This window comes from Capsicum annuum, chromosome 9, assembly GCF_002878395.1.
Source record: "Capsicum annuum cultivar UCD-10X-F1 chromosome 9, UCD10Xv1.1, whole genome shotgun sequence".
In the NCBI taxonomy this organism is placed as follows: domain Eukaryota; kingdom Viridiplantae; phylum Streptophyta; class Magnoliopsida; order Solanales; family Solanaceae; genus Capsicum; species Capsicum annuum.
The window spans coordinates 57,929,921-57,936,490 of NC_061119.1; positions in this window are offsets into that span (position 1 = coordinate 57,929,921).

The window sequence follows — 6,570 nt, forward strand, 5'->3', positions numbered from 1 at the left end:
ATCATGTTGTCTTTAATGACTAATGTCAAAAGAAGCGGTAGGTTTACCCTCCAAAGATGTCAAGACGATCCTTTAAAATGTCCGTTTTGAGTAGTTTTCCTTTCTCTGATTTCTTTTCTCAAGAATGTGACATCCTTTAATAAATTGAATATCCAGTGAATGTTTTGATAATAGAAGATCTTTTCATTCTTTCGTGATGTCTAAACGCCAATATTTTAATTTTTCCACCTAAGTAATATGTTCGAAAATCTTCTGGGGTTTGGAATTAAGGCCGTTGTCTGTCAAAACTTAATTTGTCTCGCGTATCTCATCTAGCAATCTGATTTAGTCCTTTCTGAGAATTTTGTTGTCATATTTGTACAATGCATGAATAAAAATGTGTAAAGTTTAGTTAAGCAAGTTTTTTTTTTAATTCAAAACAAGTATGACACCCAATTGGTTTACCTCCCTGGGATACACTTGTGAGTTTGGTTATCATTGTTCTCTTCTCCCCTATTTCTGGCATAACACACTTGTTTACTGCTAGTAATTCACATGCTAGCCTAGTTAGATTCGATCCATGTACAATCCTTGTCGAATTGATTCATTCATATTTTATTCTTACTTTATGCGGACTTTTCTTATGTAATGTTTGAATTACAAGTTGTTTGCTTCATTTACTAAAAATGTGGAGTGAACTATATGGTTCTATTTTTTTTAGCTTCCTGAACCTTGGAACGACATATTTCTAGTAGCATCCGAGGTCGCCAAAAGATTCTCATAGCAACATATTAGTTGTTCCCAAATGAAAACAGAGAGATTAGACTAATGTGAATTTTTTTATATGCCATAATGCCGTCCCATGTCTTTTTTAGTTAGTCATTCATTAGGTTTCAACTTTCAAACATAGGATAAGTTCTTTATTTCTGTCTTTGCATTCCAGATATGTATTAATTTCCTCTTTTTTCTCTTTTGCATGTGAATTTATTCTCTGAGTCTGAATGGACTCCTTCTTTCCACATTTTCGCAATGGGCCATTGAGGCTCGCCAGTTTAGAAGACTTTGAAAGCCCATTAGTACGATCGCAAGGAGTCAAAGAAAAAGAAAGGATTAAACCCATTCGAAGCGGCTACAAGACCCAAAAATTTCATTTGTTATTTCGTTGTCTTTGTTTATTTATTTATTTATTTATTTTCTCATTTATTAATTCGGGCCTCGAAGCTAAAGTTGTATTTAATACAGGTGGAGGCAAAACTCAAGCTACAGGCTTAAAAACATAGAATTAGGACAGGTGAAAGGAGAAATGGGTTGAAAACCCAACTAGATTAGGACAGGTTTAGCGATTGGGCTTCGAAGCCTAAATCACTACTTCTCCTCCCTTCCCCTATCTTTTTGATTATTTATTTTGCATGCCTTTTTGCAAACCTAGTCAAATCCCCTAATGAATTTGCTAAAAATGAACTTTTGCAAACTTTCAAAGTATTTCTAAAACTCAACCATTTTTCAATAAATCAAATTTTAGAAAGTTAATCAAAGATGTTTTTGAACAGTTCGGATAACCGCAAGTTAGCGGACGTTTTAGGTGCCTAACACCTTCCTAAAATGTTAATAGGAACCGCTTATCTGGAATCTCTAACTTAAAACGATTTTCCTGTTTTGAATCGTTTGAAGTATTTATAAAGGTTTCTTAAATCCTTTTCAAAATTAAGTGGCGACTCTCTTTCAAAAGTCAAAATTTCCGCAAAACAGAAATGGCGACTCCACTGGTGATTTTTAACTAGGTTCTAATCAAATGTTTGATTTCGTCTTTTGATTAACTTTTTATATGTTTATATATTTCGATTCTGTAAATTTTAACTATCTCATCTCATAGCATATTCCTACATTATTTAAACTGTTTTGGGGTTTCGTTGGTATCCCAACCCCTGTTGATCAATTCCAAAAATGTGGTTGAAATACAAACAGTTTATTAGCACGTGAGTCATCTGATGGCTGTTTGTATTTTCAAACTCAAGTTGTCTGCTTGAGAACCGGTGTTCAAACCCACTCCAGACACCGAGGAAAGAACAAAACCAAAACCCTATTTTAGGCATGAGCCTAGGGCGACCCAATACCTGAGTGGGGTATTGAGCCTATTAGAAATCCTGCCCTAAGTCTATTGACCTTGAGTTAATCACGGACGGATCATACTTATGTGTTGAACAAATATATGCTTGTCTAAATTCAATCCATTACCCTTTGGGATCGGGAAAAGGCTTATCTTTGTCTTCTTTTATGTAAATATGACTCAATTTCATTCCCGTGAAAATTTAAAGATAGTTACCAAACCTGACGATTACCTGAAATTGTGGTGGGATTACATGGGTCCAGATGAGAGAAAAATTATTAGGACACACATCGGGCACCTGCCTTCGTTGATCGAAATGGATGCTAGGCCTGAAATGATCCACATGCTTACGACTTTTTGGGATGATCAGAATATGGTGTTTCTCTTTTGGGATGTGGAATTGACTTCTACCATTGAAGAAGTGTTAATTTGCTATGAGAGTATTGAAATGTGTTTCAATAGAAAGGAAAAACCTGATAAGAACATTTTAGTTCCTGTCGTGTAGGACCGTCAAACAATCAAAAAGGCATTTTTAACTGACGACGACACCTAGCTAGAGGAATATGATGGAGAAAATATCACTTTTTGGAAGTTGTATCATTGGGTTGGAAAATTCAATGCCTTCCATAAATTTAAATTTGAGTCCGAAGCAAAATGGAAGGAGATGAGAGCCTTTGCGTTTGCGGTAGGTCTACTCGAAACCATGGTGTTCCCACTAAGGGAAAATGGCACAATTCATCCAAGGGTTGTTACGGTGGCCCATGCACTTTTCTTTGGAGTAGATTACGATTCTACCAAGGTATTCCATAATTTAGCTCCCATGATTGTCGCCGACATATATCGAGCCTTGGGAAGGTGTCAAGTCGAAAATCGTTTCTTTCAAGGTTGCAACCTAATATTACAATGGTGGATGATGAAGCATTTGGTAAAGAATTTGAGAATGGTACAACCTGAGCATAAAATAAGGGTGGATATGCTAACTTCGCACGACATGTGGTTGTTTCTACACAGGTTCAAAAGGGAAGCATCTCACGAATTTTGGTTTAATATTTTCGCGGAATTAAGAGATGACGATGTGCAATGGTCCATTAACTCTCTTCATTCAGGGAAATACACCATTCGAGGGGGCAAGTGGCCTTTTGCTAGTACTTCCCGATCTCAGGGGGACCCAGCCCTACAATCCTGGCAGAGTTCTTAGGCAATTCGAGATTAAGCAGGAGGAACCACAAATAGATTCCATGCTTAGGTTTTTCACCGAATATGATGAAAGTGAGTCTTCACTCAAAGACAGCATGATAAATGTATGGAGAAGAAAAAGGTGTACGGAAGTGATTTTTCGTATAGAGCATGACCTTGAAGTCAGCGAAACTTACAAGGAGTGGTTGAAAAAGAGTCTTGCCGGAGCATTGATTCCGGGACCAAATATGCCTACTCAGGTTGTGGATGTTGAATCCAAGCATCAAATTTGGCTCCACAGGCTACAGATGAGTTCCAGAAAAGTGAAATCATGCACTGGCAGATACATATGGAGGACGCTTTAACCATACGTATGTTGAGGGAAGAGTTGAAAAGAGCTAGGCAAGACGCTGATGATGCCAGGCAATGTCTAATCAATTTGGATGATAGCATGGCCTCCCAACTAGATAGTATAGGGAAAATAACTTACAACTGCAAGGCACAGTTATGCGGGAGTCATCTTATCATCAATAGGTATCAAATAGCACATGAGGTAAACAAGGCAAAGAAGGCAAAAGCATACGAAGGAGCCTCTAGTAGCTAATTTTTCTATTCTCCCCTGCATGGGAACTTATCTTCTTCTATGTTATTTCCCTTTTTCCTTAAAGATTGTATCCCTATTTCGTTATTTTTTATAGGTATTTATGCCCTTTTTGTGTCTATATGAGTTGGGGGTTAATGGATTTACTTTGAGGAAGCACATATTTTCTTCAAAAAATTGTTAGGCCTGAACCCTTGGCTCAAAAAGGGTCACCCCAACTAAGATACGAGTCATTATAATGTTTTGTATAATATAGCTGTTTTATGCACTTATGTGCGTTTATTGAGATCAAAGGCAAGTTTATCCACTATGTCCTATGGATGAATTTGGCTATGACTTGAACAACTCTGTGTGGTTATTTCCTGTCAAATATTTTGCATTACTTCTCACATACGGAAACTAACACATTTGCCTTTGAGTTGTTTTACTTTGCAGATAATAGAAATCACTCTGTGTTGATATAAGCTGGAAGAACATCCCTACTTCACCCGATCGAAAGCACACAAAATCCCATCCTCTGACCATCATCCAGAAATAACAGGAAATAGCGAAGAGAGCTCACTAACTATCCGGGACAATGTGATGGCAGAACAGAATGAAATGATTGCGGAACTTGCAAGAAAGTTAGAAATTCTTTAGGAGGAATTAAATTGCACTCGAAATTTTGCTAACTTGGACATCACCATCAATGGCCCCGCTCCATACGAACATAGGACTCCACTTTAAATCCCTCCCCTTAGCACCCCTATTCTCAGGGACCAGCCAACTAAGGTATCATCTGGATCTGCTCCTCCATTTGTCCAAAATACTAATCGTGAAAATAATCCAGACGCCTACCATCCATAAAATCCATTCATAACCCCACAGAACCCATCTTACAATCCATTCCCAAATCCTCAAAACACATTCTCAAATCAGCAAAATACATTTCCAAATCCGCAAGATTCACTCCCAAATCTACAAAATACATCAAACCTACCTTCGAATCCACCAAATTCATTTCCAAGTACGCAAAATACTTCTACACCAAAATACTTACAATGTCCACAAAACCTTTCCAATTTCCAGAACATCCTCCCCACTTACCAACCAAGTTCCTTCCTTCCGCAAAATCAGGCCTACCTTCCAAATCCCCCTTAAGACATCATATACCCTAAAATCTATGAACCCCTTCCTAACCCCGAGATGGGACATTATGAGGAGAAGGAAAAAGAATGGAGGGTCCAGCATGAAAGGAATTTACTAGATATGAAGGAAGAGATCATGAGGATCAAATAGTCTCATGGAGCCAAGGACCACGATGGTTTAGGGTATGATAATTTATGTGTTCACCCAGGAGTAGATCTACCAGAAGGGTACAAAGTCCCTAAGTTTGAGATGTTTGATGGTATCGAAAATACAATGGCCCATCTAAGAAGGTACTGTGAGCAACTGGTAGGGATAGGGAAAAATGAGGCGCTATTGATGCGCCTATTCAGTCGAAGTTTGAATGGTGAAGCCTTGGAGTGGTTCATGTCTCAGGAGCCAAAAAATTTGACTGGTTGGAAAGAATTGTCTAAGGGTTTCCTTGATCGGTTCGCATTCAACATCAAAATAGTTCCTAACCGGTATTCACTAGATCGGATAAAAAAAAAGAGCATTGAGAGTTTTCAAGATTATGCTTTTTGTTGGAGGAAAGAAGCTGCCAAAGTGCAACCCCCCATGTCAGAGAAGGAAATGGTATCCGTGTTCTCTCGCTCTTAAGAAGGAGAATATTATACCAGGATGGTGTCCGCTGTCAGAGCAACCTTTGTGGATTTGGTAAAAATAGGAGAATCATTGGAAGAAGGTATTCGGACAGGGAAAATTGCCAAAACCCCGACATCGTCTGGAACTACCATGTTTTCTAAGAAGAAGAAGGAAGAGGTAGGTATGGTTTCTGCTAATTCTGTTACAAAATTAAAACAGCTTCAACTCTAGAAATGTTTTATCTTCCCCACAGTCACCTAACCTTCCACATGCGTTTTACGCCCACCCCCAATACCAAACTCCACTCCCAAACATCCAATCCTCATACCAAGCTACATAGCCAAACACCTTTCCCTAATACCCAGTTCCACCTCCAAATTATCAGTCTTATTTCTAAACCACTCCTCTAAATAACCTAAAAAATTTCCAAACGCCTCCAAATTATCACCAAGTACCCCCTCCTACAAACCTAAGCCAGTATAACCCCCAACGTTCGAACTACGAAAAAAACCTCCTCATAAATTCACCTCACCAGCTGAAAGTCGTACCCAATTGTTTGAAAGATTGAGGAATGTTGGTCATTTGCAACCAATACAGTCTAAGAGTGTCAATACCAACTCTTAATCTTTTAATGCAATTCAAAATTGTGCCTATCATTCGGGGGCAGCAGGGTACAGTACAGAGGATTGTGTCCACTTGAAACACAAGATCCAGGATTTAATCGATCACAAGGTCATCACGCTCCAAGCACCTACTCCAAATGTTACCAGTAATCCACTGCCCAACCATGGGGGATCTACAGTCAACATGATTGAGATAGAGGGCGAATGGGCATCTGGAAAGACCATTACCCAGATGAACTCCAAGAACCATAAAAGAGCGAAAGAGGTAGGAAAGATAGAGAAGGTTGTAGCTGCCTTAAGTATCAGTGAGAAAACCCCATTTATAGTGATGATAGCCCTGACTCAAGTGTACGCTC